This window comes from Piliocolobus tephrosceles, chromosome 9, assembly GCF_002776525.5.
Source record: "Piliocolobus tephrosceles isolate RC106 chromosome 9, ASM277652v3, whole genome shotgun sequence".
Taxonomy (NCBI): Eukaryota; Metazoa; Chordata; class Mammalia; order Primates; family Cercopithecidae; genus Piliocolobus; species Piliocolobus tephrosceles.
In genome coordinates this window covers 44162207-44177341 of record NC_045442.1, presented here as the reverse complement: position 1 = coordinate 44177341, position 15135 = coordinate 44162207, and positions in this window count along the sequence as shown.

Sequence of the window (15135 nt, the reverse complement as noted above, 5' to 3'; positions counted from 1 at the left end):
GGAGTTTGAGACCAGCCTGGCCAACATGGCGAAACTCCATTTCTATAAAAAGTACAAAAATTAGCTGAGGGTGGTGGCACACGCTGTAATCCCAACTACTTGTGGGGCTGAGGCATGAGAATTGCTTGAACCCCAGAAGACGGAGGTTGCAGTGAGCCGAAATCACGCCACTGCACCCCAGCCTAAAACTATAAGCAAGGGAAGCATTTATCATCCTGCAACTCTTCGTTTTACTAATCAGCCTCCGATTCATATTATTTTGACATCAACCACTGATGAATTCTACTCATCAAATGGAACAGTATTCTGTATCCCATTCTGGCTTCAGAGAAGTTTTCTGAGATGAAAGAAGTACTATATGATAATGTTCTTCTAAGATTACTCCTTACAGTGTAAGTTGGGATGTATTCTCAATTTCACTTTATCCTCTTTGCTTTTTGAAAAAAAAAATCATTTGCAAAAAATTCTTGCTAACATTCAGTAACACTGCAGTAAAGCACTCCATTTGTGAGGCAACTCTTTCACGTTGCCCACAGTAAAGTTTTCTGAAGAGATTCCTTTTATCACTAGAAAACCTACAAATTTCTTATAGTCAGTAAGCAACTAGAATAAAGGGAGGAGTATTCTTAGAACCACTTGTTTTGGAAGGCCTCCAACATTTGCTTTCCCTTGTTCTTTCCTTCCTTGACTCCTTCTATTTCCAGCACCTTCACCTTCAGCTGTATTCTTACCTTATAAATTGGTCTGTAGCCACAAAAGAGATAGAGTATGATGGAAAAATACCAAGGGTGGGCATTTGGGCTGAGTCCCAGTGACCCTGTATGAATCACTTCCTTTCTGCTGCTATTTCCTCATTAATAAAATCAGGATATTGAATTACTGATGCCTGTCTTCTAAACCAGATGACTACTAACTACATCTTCCCTAATATGTAAGTTAACTGGTACAGGTAAGCACTCAGAGCAAAATTCTATTAACTTTGCTTTTTGTTTACTTAATAACTCAAGGTAGAGACAATTCCTCTTTGTTATTGCTTAAGAATCATGAAATTTGCCAGTCTCCTTTTTTTTTTAGGCATTTCTAAAATATTCCTATACTACAGGTAATTTTTTTAAAAAAAATCTTCTGATATATTACTCCTTTCTGGTAAGTCAGGTTCCTTTAAATGTTCCCTTATGTCATTAAGCTAAGTCAAGAAACCTATTGCTGTAGGGAATGAGACATAAGCCCCATGCAGAATAAATGCATCCACAGGCAAGGAATCATGGGATTGTGTTATAGGGGACATTTCCACCACACAGAAAGGGAAAGTACAAGCTTACCCTGAGAGGAAAGAGAAACGGATTTTAAAGGAAGGGTGATGAGCTGCCCAGGTTTCTTAGGGACTATGTCTCCCACTCCCTAAGTCTTGGCCCAGACAGGTATGTGGTATGGTGAAGAGATAGTTTTTCCTTAACCTAGGTAGCTGAGGGAGAAGTGCCAGTAAGGAGGCCTATGCTATGTGTGCCGTGTGGGAAGACACAACTTCACCAGTCCCCTCTGTCTAAGCAGAGAGAAACAGAGTGCCCACTGACAGTCCTTCACCTCCTAGGAGGCACAGAAGTGATGGGGGGATTCTCCCATGTTCTCAATGGAGACATGGAAGATAGCTGAGATGAGAAACAGGGCCATAGCAAAGGGAAGAGGGATTCCATGGCAAATGTGCTGAGCCAAATGGAAACCATAGGTGACCCTTAAGAACCACAACAAGAAAGGTGGGGAATTCCTCCAGGCCCTGGCCATATGCAGAATACAAAACATAAGTTCCCAGCAGCAAAGTACACAAGGAGGACAGAAGCCATCACCTAGAGAGCACCAAGATGAGTTTCAATTCACATGGACATTCAGGAGGCCAGCAGGATGCCCAGTAACCAATACTAGGAAAACCTCTGCATGGGCCAATGAGAACTTAGAAAACAACCAGAGGGCCTGCATGCTAACCACCTCCCCCACCACTACCACAAGGACACATGCGCTCTCCCCTAGACCAGACACACTCATGAAGAAGGAGGAATAAACACAAGAGAGGGGAGAAACAACCCTAATAATCAGAGTAACCTCAGATTTGGCTGAATAATATGCAAAGAAAGCTGATCTTAGATGAAAAATACTAAATTTGAAAAACTGTTAAACATTTTTAAATTGAGGTATAACTTACATACAATAAAACATGCCCATTTTAACCCTACATTTCAGAGTTTTGAGAAATGCATCACTCATGTAATCACAACCACCACAATCAAGACACAGAACATTTTTATCATCCCCAAACATTCCCTCATGCTCCCTTGCAATCAATATTCACCAGCCCTAGCACCAGAATACCACTGATTTGCTTTCTGTCAATAAAGATTAGTTGTCAATATAGATTGCTTTCTGTCAAGATAGAATTCTGTCAAGAATTTCATAAAAATAGAACCAAACAACATGGATTACTTTGCTTCTGGCCTCTTTCACTCAGGATAATGTTTTGAAATCATTCAGCTTGTTGTGTGTATCTGCAGTTGATTCTTTTTATTGTTGAATGTTAGTATGTGTTACGGATATACTACAATGAGTTTATTCATTCGTTTGTTGATAATTGTTACAGTTGTTTCCGATTTTACATTATGAATAAAACTTGTATGAACATGAGTGTACAAGTCTTTTTGTGGACGTATGTTTTCATTCTCTTGAGTAAACCCCTAGGAAAGAAATTGCCCAATCATAGGGTAAATGTATATCTTAACTTTAGAAGAAGGTGCCAAACTGTTTTTAAAGGTGGTCATGTGATATTTCCAGTACTAAATTAGAGTTCCAATTGCTTCACAACTTCGGCAATACTTGGTATTGATAGTGTGATTAATTTCAGTCATTCTAGTGATATCAAATGGTATCTCACTGTACTTTTAATTTGTACTTCCCCAATGACTAATTCTATGAACCAGTTTTCCAATAATTACTAACTATTCATATATCTTTTTTGTGAAGTGTCTATTCAAGTATTATGCCCATATTTTACTAGGAGGTCTGTCTTTTATTATTGGGATACAGGAATACTTTATACATTCTAGATACAAGTTATTTGTGGATATACGTGTTAGAAATATTTTCTCCCACTCTGTGGCTTACCTATTCATTTATTGGTGGTGTATTTTGAAGAGCAGAAGTCATTACTTTTGATGAGTTGAAATTTATTATTTTTTCTTTTGTAGTTGATTGCATTTCTCTGTATTAGTGAATAATTAGAAATTTAAAAGTTTTAAATACCACTTTACAGTAGCTTCAAAAAAATGAAATGCCAAGAAATAGATTCAACATAACATGTGCATTTTTACACTAAAACTATGAAACAGCACTAAGAAAAATTTACAAAATCCTAAAAAAGAGAGAAAGAGAGATACCTTGTTCATAGATTGGAAGACTTGGAAGATGTCATATCTACCCAAATTAGTTGACAGTTTCAATGAAATCCCAAACAAAATTCCAGCAGCATTATTTCTTTTTTTTTTCTTTTTCTTTTTTTTTTTTTTTGAGATGGAGTATCGCTCTGTTGCCCAGGCTGGAGTGCAGTGGCACGATCTCAGCTCACTGTAACCTCCACCTCCTAGGTTCAAGCGATTCTCCTGCCTCAGCCACTCGAGTAGCTGAGAGTGCAAGCGCCCACAACCATGCCCGGCTAATTTTTATATTTTCAGTAGAGATGGAATTTCACCATGTTGGCCAGGCTGATCTCGAACTCCTGACCTCAAGGGATCCACCTGCCTTGGCCTCCCAGAGTGCTGGGATTACAGGTGTGAGCCACCATGCCTGGCCGGTATTTTTTCTTTAAAATTTTTTTTTTTATTATTATTTTCTTGAAACAGGGTCTCACTCTGTCACCTGGGCCAGAGTGCAGTGGCACTATCAGGGCTCACTGCAGGTTTGACCTCCTGGGCTCAAGTGATTCTCCCACCTCAGCCTCCCAAACAGCTGGGACTACAGGCACATACCACCACACCTGATCAATTTTTCTATTTTTTTATAGAGATGAGGTTTCACTATGTTTCTCAGGCTGGTCTCAAACTTTTGGGCTCAAGCGATCCTTCTGCCTCGGCCTCCCAAATTGCTGGGATTACAGGCATAAGTCACTACACCTGGCCTCAGCATTCTTTTTTATTTTTTTAATAGAAACTGACAAGCTGATTCTAAAATTTATATGGAACTGAAAATGACCTAGAAAAGCCAAAATATTCTTAAAAGAAAGAACAAAGGTTGAAGACTTACACTAACTGATTTCAAGACTTGTTCTAAAACCAGAGTAATCAAAACAGTGTGATATTGGCACATTATATTAGTGGAACAGAATAGAGAGTTCAGATAAAGACCTACACATTTATTCAAATGGGGAAAAGTGAATCTTGAGTCTTATTGTCACTCTATATACAAAACCTATAGATAGAAGATGTAAACGTAAAAGAAAACTATAAAACTTATAGAAAACAGAGGGAAAAGATCTTTATAACTTGGGAATAGGCAAGTTTTTTACAGAGGACAAAAGCAGCAAAAAAAACTCCCCACTCTTGCCTTCATTTAAAATGGAGGCTTATGAAGAAGTTTAAATTATAGCAACAAATAAGTTCTAATGTTTTTCATATCTATATTGTTTTACAAGTAAGTTTCAACACTACCACAACTCACTAGAGAAGATTTCTAAATTTCTAAATAAACTGTACTGTTGTCTCTGCAGTGGGGAGGTACTCTTTTAGGGTACATTTGTAGCCTTTAGTGTGTCCCATTTGAAGCTCTTTGATCTACACACTCACTCCTGTCCCTGTAGAGAAGCAAGAGGGGAACACACAGATAGTATTTCTAATCATGGAAACTCAGTGTCCTCAGCCATAATCTGTTGGCCTGAGGATTGGCTGGTCCTTGAAGTCCTCAGCAGAAGCCACATTCCGCCCATAAATATGACCACCTCCTTAGCCAAATATTAGCCTCGCTCCTAGCCCATCACTACCATACCCACCTATCCTACACTATAAATTTCTTACAACTCACTGAAAAACTCAGGCTTTATATCTTTTTACATGCTATTCCCTTTACCTTCAAATTCCTTTCTTCCACACTTTCAAACACACTGCCTGGTTCAGAATATGGGCTCACTCAATGCCTAATAAATGAATGAAATAAGTTCTGCCTTCACCAGGGAGAACCCCCTCAAGTCATAAGAAATAAAAGCATAAATAACTGTCACTAGTTTTTAAATGGCTATTCAGCTGAAAGAAACATGGAAAGCAGTTTATCCCCATCAGAGAGATCCAACCTTCACAAAGCAAGAAAATCAACCATTACAACCAGAGAAGGAAGAGTATTTAACACAACCAGCTTCTCTCTGAACAGCGCACACCAGAGCATGGCGTTCGTGTCACAGAGGTACCAGCCAGCACTTAAGAGCTCAAGGGTCTGACTCTTGGAACACAGAATAAGCCACAAAGTAATAACAGTAACGATGATTATTACTATTTAGGGGCACTGAATCCACCAGGCTCTGAATTCACTGCTATATATATGTTATTCCATGTTATCTTCATCTCGACCCTGTGAGGTAGGTATTATAATCTCCATTTTACGGACAAAGTAAGGCATGCTCTATCCAGGATTCTACCTCAGGTCTGACTTCAAAGCTTGTGCTCTTGTTCACTGCAAACCATCATCTCTCCTCGGCCTTTAAGCTGTGTCTTGGTAGAAGCCACAACTGTCATGTGGGATGCTGTGTCCCCAGCAACTAAACAGCGCCTGGCATGTGTTTGCTAAATGTTGTTGCTAAATGTAAGCCTCTTGTGGATGTTCAGAAAACGACAGTTTGGCTCCCTATCACTTCACATGTTATTACTCCCTCTTAACAAGAATTAAATGTCTGCCTCTACCCCGCCCCCGTTAACATCCTGGCCTATGGCTGGGAAACAGAGAGGAAACCACGTGTATTAAAGGGCAATTTTCCAAGTATGAGAGAATTCCAACATTTTTTTTCTGCACAGCCTTTACAGCAGTGTAGCAAGGGGTTCCAGATGGTAGCCTTACAGACTTCTATCCTAGGGGCAAACTCGAGTTCCAAAGGGACTGAACGTGGGAGGGGAGTTAAAGGAACCCCTCTCTGCTTAGGCTTGCACAGTCTCTGGCCCAAGCACCCAATTGTTTTCATCCACTTAGAGCCTCTGGATCCTGGAGATGCCTTCAACTGGAAATAGATGTATTTATTTGTATTGTTCAATGACATTACACATGTGCCATGAGACAATACATATATATTGTTCTAGGTGAAGAGAGACTAAGACTGCTTTTTTTGATGTGCTTATTTTTCCTTTCTGCTTCTCTCTGCTTAGTCCTCAAACAGATCCTGGTAACGGGAGTAAATAATTACTGACTTCAACCAGAAATTTTTGGATGTTTGTCAGAGACCTTTGGGCACTAAACTGAAACACTGACCTTTGCTAAAGAAACTGCCAAAGCTTCTACATTGTGTGTGATGCTTTGAGGACAGGAACACTTTACATAAGACTTAGAATAAACAGCAGAGTGATTTACATGGTATTTGGTCTACAGAAAGGAAGAAAACGGTACAACTTGTGATTCACATACAAGGCAGACAGTAGAAAGCAAAATTCTTTCCCACCCTTTCAGCTCCTAATCCATAGAGCCACTGATTCTAGGCAACATCAGAAAAATGCTTACTTCTGAGTTGTCGAATGTGCAATTCATAACCAGGAGCTTGCCCCGCAACTACATTTTCTGCAGTAATAGGATTCTGGTATAAAGTTGGGTATAGTGTTTGGCATAAAGTTGGTGCTCAATACTTGTGTAGTTCCATGAATAAATTTTTGTGTCCAACTCAGTGCCTTGTAGAACTCTTTTATTCTAATTTTGTACTCTTACAGAGTATGGCATTATTAAGTCAGATTATATCAGAGGCATCTTGGCTGCAAAGGAGAACCTGGGAGTTTGAGATGCATTTCACAGAGTCTTTTTCTTCGTCATTAGAGAGCCCATTATTGAGAACAGTGCTGCTGTCCATACCACAATATTTCCCTCACTCTGTAATCACTGCCACCTACCATGCTGTTGAAATGGGAGGGGCAATGAGTCCATTATTTCAGTCAGCTAGAAATTAACCCCTCACGTCATGAAGTACTATGGAGAACTGCTGTTTGTAAGAGTGCAGGCAGAAGAGCACAGCTCTGCACTCCGAGTGTGAGATCCCTAAGAGCAGGGACCCTGAAGGCTCCCACTCCCCACTGTATCTCTAGTGCCTAGGATCATGCCTGGGAGAGAACAGGGACTCAATAAGCAGTTAGTGAACAAACATCCCCCCAGTTCTCTAGTTCAGGATAATTTCTCAAATTACATGGGGAAATGGTACAGGGAGCTTGAGGAATGGGAGCAAGAAACCCTTTCTTTGATCTTTTTATCTGCCATAACCAGCCTTCCCAGCACTGGAGTCATAGAACCCTAACTGAACCTATCTCACTGGGCACACAGGGGCATGCCTAGGCCCTGACCCCAGACCAGGCCAAAGTTGGAAACAGAAATTCACTGGCAGGTTTGCCCCTTCTTTCTGCTTTTGCAGAGTGGGCCACAGGAGGGCTCACCTACAGGGCCTGGCACTCGGCCCACAGTCTGCCCCACATTACGCCGGCCATCAAATTCCACAGGCCTGTAGAGATGTTTATTTTTGTGTTCTGTAGACTCTGCTCACGGCTTGAGCCACAGCAGGTCACACAAAGGACAAGGTGTTGCCAAGGTTGAGAATGTGGTGTACTCTTTTTGTAAGACTGGGGACTTGAATTTCTGCTGTGAAATGAAAGATTTAGATATGATTTTACAAAAATTCCTTCAAGATACGGATGATTGTTTTTGTTCCTATCCTGATAGAAGTAGTTATTGTTGAACCAGTTCATTCCACCTCCCTCTAGTTTAGAACCAAAGAAAGTTTGATGAACTTTTAACAAAGTCCTTGGAAGTAATTCCCCGATTCTTTGCATGTTAGTACAATCTGTACATTTAAAAAGATGTCCAGGCCAGGCACAGTGGCTCACACCTGTAATCCCAACACTTTGGGAGGCCAAGGCGGGCGGATCACCTGAGGTCAAGAGATTGAGACCAGCCTGACCAGCAGAGATGGAGGAATCCCATCTCTACTAAAAATACAAAATTAGCCGGGTGTGGTGGTGCATGCCTGTAATCCCCAGCTACTCGGGAGGCTGAGGCAGGGGAATCACTTGAACCCAGGAGGCGGAGGTTGCTGTGAGCCAAGATTGTGCCATTGCACTCCAGCCTAGGCAACAAGAGCAAAACTCCGTAAAAACAAAACAAGATGTCCTCAGCCAAACAAAGCAATAGTTATATTCTTAATATAAGCTATAAGCCATTTGTTCATTAAGAATCTGTATAAAGACAATAGGTAAAATAAATTTGATGACATTTTCAAATAAATTTTCTTACGAATCACTAAGGCACTTACACATTCGAAGAATCTTGTACCTGTGTAAGATATTCTGTCCACCAATATTACATGTATACATATGGATGTACAATCCTTGTACTAAGTCTATTGTTCCCTCCCAGTTCTGAGACCAGCCCCAATGCGCCGCCCCCCCGCCCCCAGCCCCCTACTCTGTTTATTAAGAGTAGGACTTGTGCCTTGGAGAACATAGGTTCTTTCTGGTTTACTGGGTATATTATTTAAGGAACTGGGAAGGGAAGATTTCAACAAAGACATTGTTTATAAAGGTATGAGCAGTGTTAATAAAATCTGACAACACTATATCATGATAGTGTTGGAGAATAACAGTTACATCAGGTAGAACTTAATAAAGGAAGTGGAGTCCCTTGGGCCTAGTAACAGTGGGAAACTATTACCGCCTCTAGACTTAAGGGGGCAGAGGGGGAGAGCAGTTACTGGAATCGTGGAGAGTTGATGTAGAAAGTTCCTGTTAACTGAACTCCAGCCTGGGTGACAGAGCGAGACTCCGTCTCAAAAAAAAAAAAAAAAAAAAAAAAAAAAAGAAAGTTCCTGTTAAAGGGAAGCAGTCAGTCCACAGGATCTGACAGTCAAAGAGCCAAGGAGATAAACACATCAGCCACACCTCCTCCTGCATTCCAAGTCTCAGAGGTGATTCCATCCAATGGGAGCCCAACTGATGTAGCCCATAAATATTTTCAGCCTCCCAGGTCAGAGAACAGGGTGGAAGTGGGATGAACAGTGAACCTGCAGGGCGGAAACAAACTGTGTTGCATACCAGTGTGACCTGTAAGCTTGCCCTGCAGCATTCTAGGGCTATGTAAAAAGGTGAGGTCAAGTCCTGAGCTCACGCTGGGCTTTGTCTTTAAACTAGATCAGTTGCTGATGTCTACCAACTCAAATCTTTTAGCATATTTCAAAGAGGAAACTCATCTGTGAAACCAACCTCCTCTTTCACTGCTCAGACTTAAGCACTCCCTTAGTTTCAGCCACCTATCACCTTTAAATGGACAACTATAAAACCTGCATCTCTGCTTCCGATCTTTCTCCCAAGTCACAGACTCAAATTTCCAGTAATCTGCATGAGAGTCAAACTCTCATGTCCAAAAAAGCACTGGCTAATCACTCCTGGAAACACTGTTTTCTTAATGCTCTCATCGCTTCCAACTAGAAATGCTAAAAGTTTTGAGTCATTTTGACTCCACCCCAACTCTCATTACAAGTGAATCCAACTCTTATCACTTATTTTTTGTAATTCCTCTCACATCTGCCCTCCCATCTTTATTTTCCATTGCCTTGTCCCTGAACTGAGCCCATCCTAGCCTGGCTTGTTCAGCCCTGACTCTACCTCTTACTGAATTTATTTACACTTCTCTACCACTTACTAATAGTGAGCTGTCAGTGCCCCATTCCTTATCTGCAGGATAGGCCCATGTTTAGTACCTACAGCTGGGGACAAAGACCTCCTTTTCCATGATTCTGTGGGGTGGGGACTCCAGTAGAGTTAACACTCCTGGCTCTTCTCCTTCTCCTCACTTTTCTCCATAAGGGGGGTTGCTTATCTGTTTCCTTGGGAGAAATCGCTACATACACTCACCTCACACTCTTTCTCTCTTTTTTTTTTTTTATGTGGAATCTGCCTATTTGTAGAGAGGCTCATCTTCCTCTGCAATTCTGTGCTATAAATAAAATAGGGGATGATGCCCTTGCAAGGAGGCCTGTGGTTGTTTAAGAGCTGCCAGTGACCACAACTTGGCTCTTTTTCATGAGCAAAGTATTGCACCCCTACTTGGCTAGTTGTCCTAAGCTTCATTCCTTAATTATCGGTATTATTAGTCGTTAGGGTGGCATTTTGATCTTCATCTGTTTAATACCTGTTTCTACCTCTAAATTGGCTTACAACTTAGGGAAAATATGAATGTTTAGTATTGGTCCTTTGAAATGCCAATTCCTACCACATGGAGTTGTTGAGAAAATGAAATGAGATAACCGATATTATATCACAAGGCATAGGTCCTGTCCACAGTACGCATTCAAATAAATGTTAGCTATTACTACTGTTGTTGTTATAGACTGCCTCCATGAGCCTCACATAAGGGATAAAGAATTTAAAATTTCAATATCCTATGATTATGATTTTTATGTCATGATAGTGTTGGAGAATAATAGTTACATCAAGTAGAACTTCATAAACTGCAGAGGAAGCTCTATCACCATTCCCTATCCAAAGACTTTATGTAGAGGCATTTACATGTGTTCTGAGGCTGGGTGTGAAAAGTGTTCTGAAAGAGAGTTCATCTGAGAAGGAGGCTTAAAGAGGCCCTTTAAGTCACGATGCAGCTGTAAATAGTAACACAACATGGCTCAGAAAGATTTTTAAAAATAAAAAAGAAACCCACATTCCTCTGACAGGACACCCCTCTCTCAATAATTCCAGGGTTGTTTTGCCATCCCACTCCACCCCCAGTTATAATACTACTCTTTGAGGCCATTAAAACTGTTGCAAGTATGAATACCACATTACATTTTCAAGCCCATGGAACAGTGCCCTTGGCATGAGGTCAGACGTATCTAGCTTGGAAATTCTACTCTGATAATTACTAGCTCAACGATTTTGACATGCAACTTAGCTTTCTGAATCTCTCCTGCTGTATACATCGCAGTGAATATTTCCTTTTAAATAGGGCTTTAGTGAGGGTTAAATGGCAAAATACATGTAAAAGCATCTGATACCTGTTAAATATTCACATACTAACAAATACTAATTTTCTTCCTTATAATACCAGCAAATACATTTTTCATCTTCATTTATTTCTTTCAATAATTTTCCAAACTAAAAAGTAAGAGACTGTTCACTACAGTAGCTATACAGGAGCATGCAGTAGGTACAAAAAATGCTTAACTAAGTTATTACATCTACCAGTTACTAGATCAAATAGTGACATGATTAGAAAATTAGTAAATAGATATCTTCATCATCACTGAAAGTACACATATTTCTTTTCTTGGAGTATCAAAAGGAAAACAGACCCAGTGTCTTCATCTTTCCAAGTCAATTTTCCCTTATGCTATGCAGACAACACTAAAGAGTTAAATGCAGTGAGGGAGACTGGCAAAACGAAAATAAGAGGCAGAACCATAAATCCAAGAAATGCCATGTTTCTTGAACATTTAAACTAATTTTCACTTCTAAGCAGTATTTAGTTGATTCTTTATTTTGAACTTCCACCGAAATTCTTTACAGACAAATATCTGTATACTAAATATCTGTGTCTGTGTTCCTTCCTTTTTAATGATTTTTCCTAAGTTGTACACAAATGCTATGTCCAATCCCTGAACTATTAAAAGCCTCTATAAATGACAGCTCTGAGGACTGTAGCAGCACACAAAAATGCCCGTCTATGTTGGGATATTAACTCTAAATCAGAACACAAAATGTACATGCTATGAGTACAACTGTAAAAATACATATGCATGAGGACAAAATAAGAAATGAATGCACCAAAACAGAAAATAGCTGTGTGAGGAAAGTGAGATCATGAATGGGCTCTTCCTGTATTTTCTGAATTTCCTGGAATACTCATGCTCTTTTTATACAAAGTAATAAAATCACTTGTACATAGTGGCAACTAAGTGTGTACATTTTATTTCTTTTCCAGTTAACATCAGTTCACATCAGCTTGTCTATATACTTGGCATAGTTGACATTTGTCTCTATATGTATATGTTTAGATTTGCTCTCTTTATTTAAACTTATTGAGATTTTATCATTCCACTAATACCTGAGAGTTTTGCTTTTGGGACTACTCTTTCATACATGGATTAAAAGTTTCCCCCTCACTTTTTATCTGCCCAAAAAGCTAAAAACAAGAATCTACTGGTGGATAGATAAACTGTATAACTATTTTTTCAAGGTCGGCTACTATCTAATTGACACTTTTTTTTTTCATGTATGTGTGTGTGTGTGTGTGTGAGAGAGTGTGTGTGTGCGTGTGTGTGTAAAACAAAAAAATATATATATTCCAGTATGGTTTATCACTATAATTTTCAAAAATTGTTTTCCTTTTACAAAGTGATGCAACATTTGATGAGTAAATAACATGGAACGAAAAAGTCCACTTTAGGACAACTGCACTAGACAGAATGAGAATGCAATGTTCTTTCTCATGGCATTTCAGGCTCGTATGAGGAAATCATTCTCTTTTTCTTTCATAAACTTCTTGAGAGAATGCTGACAATGATAAAATTGTCTCCACCAGGAGCTAGGAGAAAAACAAGTTAATATTTTCAGGATAAAAATAAGTAAAGGCTTGAGCTACGCTGAATAGTTTTAGAATCTTTCAATGAAATAGCCCAAACAGAGAAAACAAATGTTTTGAATTTCTGAAAAATAATTAATCATCTATAAGATTGAAAAGTACAATTTGGTCTGTACTTAATGATTTGTGTCTTAAATCCATACTCCTCACTTAGAATAGAGTGTCAAAGAGTACAAATTCAGTTTACTTTGGATTCTCATTTCTCCAGAACACAGCAGGAAAAAAAAAAAAAAAAAAAGCCTAAAGTATAGCTACAGACTATGGTACAAAGTTAATATATATTCTTAGAAGCATTCCAAAGGCCAGTGTAGTCAATGTATTTTTACTATGTACTCTATACTCAGAAGTTTGATGTTATGGTTTTAGATCCATCAATAATAAATTTTAATCACAGTGTGGTGGAAAATAGTATCACGGTCAATGTATAATCAAGGATGAGAAGTCATAGTTAAGAGTCTAATAGAGGCCAGGTGTGATGGCTCACGCCTATAATCCCAGCACTTTGGGAGGCTGAGGTGGGCAAACTGCTTGAACCAAGGAGTTTGAGAACAGCCTGGGCAACATAGCAAGACCCTGTCTCTACAGAAAATACAAAAAAATTACCCAGGTGCAGTGGCATGGGCCTGTAGTCCCAGCTACTAGGGAAGCTGGGGTGGGAGGATCCTTGAGCCTGTGAGGTAGAGGTTGCAATGAGATGAGATCACACCACTGAACTACAGCCTGGGTGACAAGAGTGAGACCCTGTCTTAAATAAAACTAAAAAATGAAAAAAAATTCTAATAGAATAGACCAAGAAAAAAGAAGAAAAAACCAAAATTTAGCAGAGCAAAACCATCTTGTGTAGAAGGAAACACATCAATACACCTTCTTAATCCAGAGCTTCCCAATTGCTGAGCCGGGCTCCAGCATGACATGAATCTGTATTAGTCTACTCCAGTTGCTATAACAAAATACCAGACACTGGATGTCGAAAACAGAAATTTACTTTCTCAGTTCTGGAAGCTAGAAGTCCATGATTAAGGTGTCAGCAAATTCAGCTTCTGGGGACAGCTCCCTTCCTGGCTTGAAGATGGCCACTGTTTTTTTTTTTTTTTTTTTGCAATGTGCTCACATGGCCTTTCTTGAGTGCATGTGCATGTGCTGGAGGAGAGCGGGTGTGAGTTCTCTGGCGTCTTTTCTAAGGACACTAATCCTATCATGGCCTACCCTTATGGGCCTCCTTCAACCTTAATTACTTCCTTTGAGGGCCCATCTCCAGATACATCACATCGAGGGTTAGGGCTTCAACATATGAATTTGGTAGGAACACAAACATTGAGTCCATAACAGGACCCTCAGCTCATGAGGCAGCTGGGCAGAGCTTCTGGTGGCCATACCGCAGAGTCGCCAGGGCCAGTAACAGCGTCATGATTTACTCCAATGTGGTTTAGAAAGATTATGATTTTTGAGGTCTGCCTCCCCAAGAGAGGTTTGGAAGCACTGCCTTATCAAATTGAATACATCACTGCCGGCCAACCATTATAATAATAAATTACAACAACCCTCTAAAATGAACAAAATCGGCTGGGTACAGTGGCACATGCCTGTAGTCCCACCTACTTAGGAGGCTAAGGCAGGAGGATAGCTTCAGTACATGACTTTGAGGCTGTAGTGCATTATAATCGTGCCTGTGAACAGCCACTGCACTCCAGCCTGGGCAACATAGCGAGACGCTGCCTCTTTAAAAAAAAAATTAAAAAAAAGAAGAAGAAAATCCTGATAATAATTAATGCTTAAATAGCATTCACTGTGTATTATGCCTGTTCTTAGTGCTTTTTACACATGTTCACTCATTTAATTCTCACAAAAACCTCTGATACATGAAGTATTATAACACTGCGGTCAAGTGCGTAGTCTTTTTTTTTTTTTTTTTTTTGAGGCGGAGTCTCGCTCTGTCGCCCGGACTGGAGTGCAGTGGCCGGATCTCAGCTCACTGCAAGCTCCGCCTCCTGGGTTTACGCCATTCTCCTGCCTCAGCCTCCCGAGTAGCTGGGACTACAGGCGCCCGCCACCTCGCCCGGCTAGTTTTTGTATTTTTAGTAGAGACGGGGTTTCACCGTGTTAGCCAGGATGGTCTCGATCTCCTGACCTCGTGATCCGCCCGTCTCGGCCTCCCAAAGTGCTGGGATTACAGGCTTGAGCCACCGCGCCCGGCCAAGTGCGTAGTCTTTTGGCATCCAAATGCTAAGTTCAAATGCCTCAGCTTCTGCATTTCTAGCTGTATAAACTTGGTCATGTTACTAAGTCTCAGAACCCAGA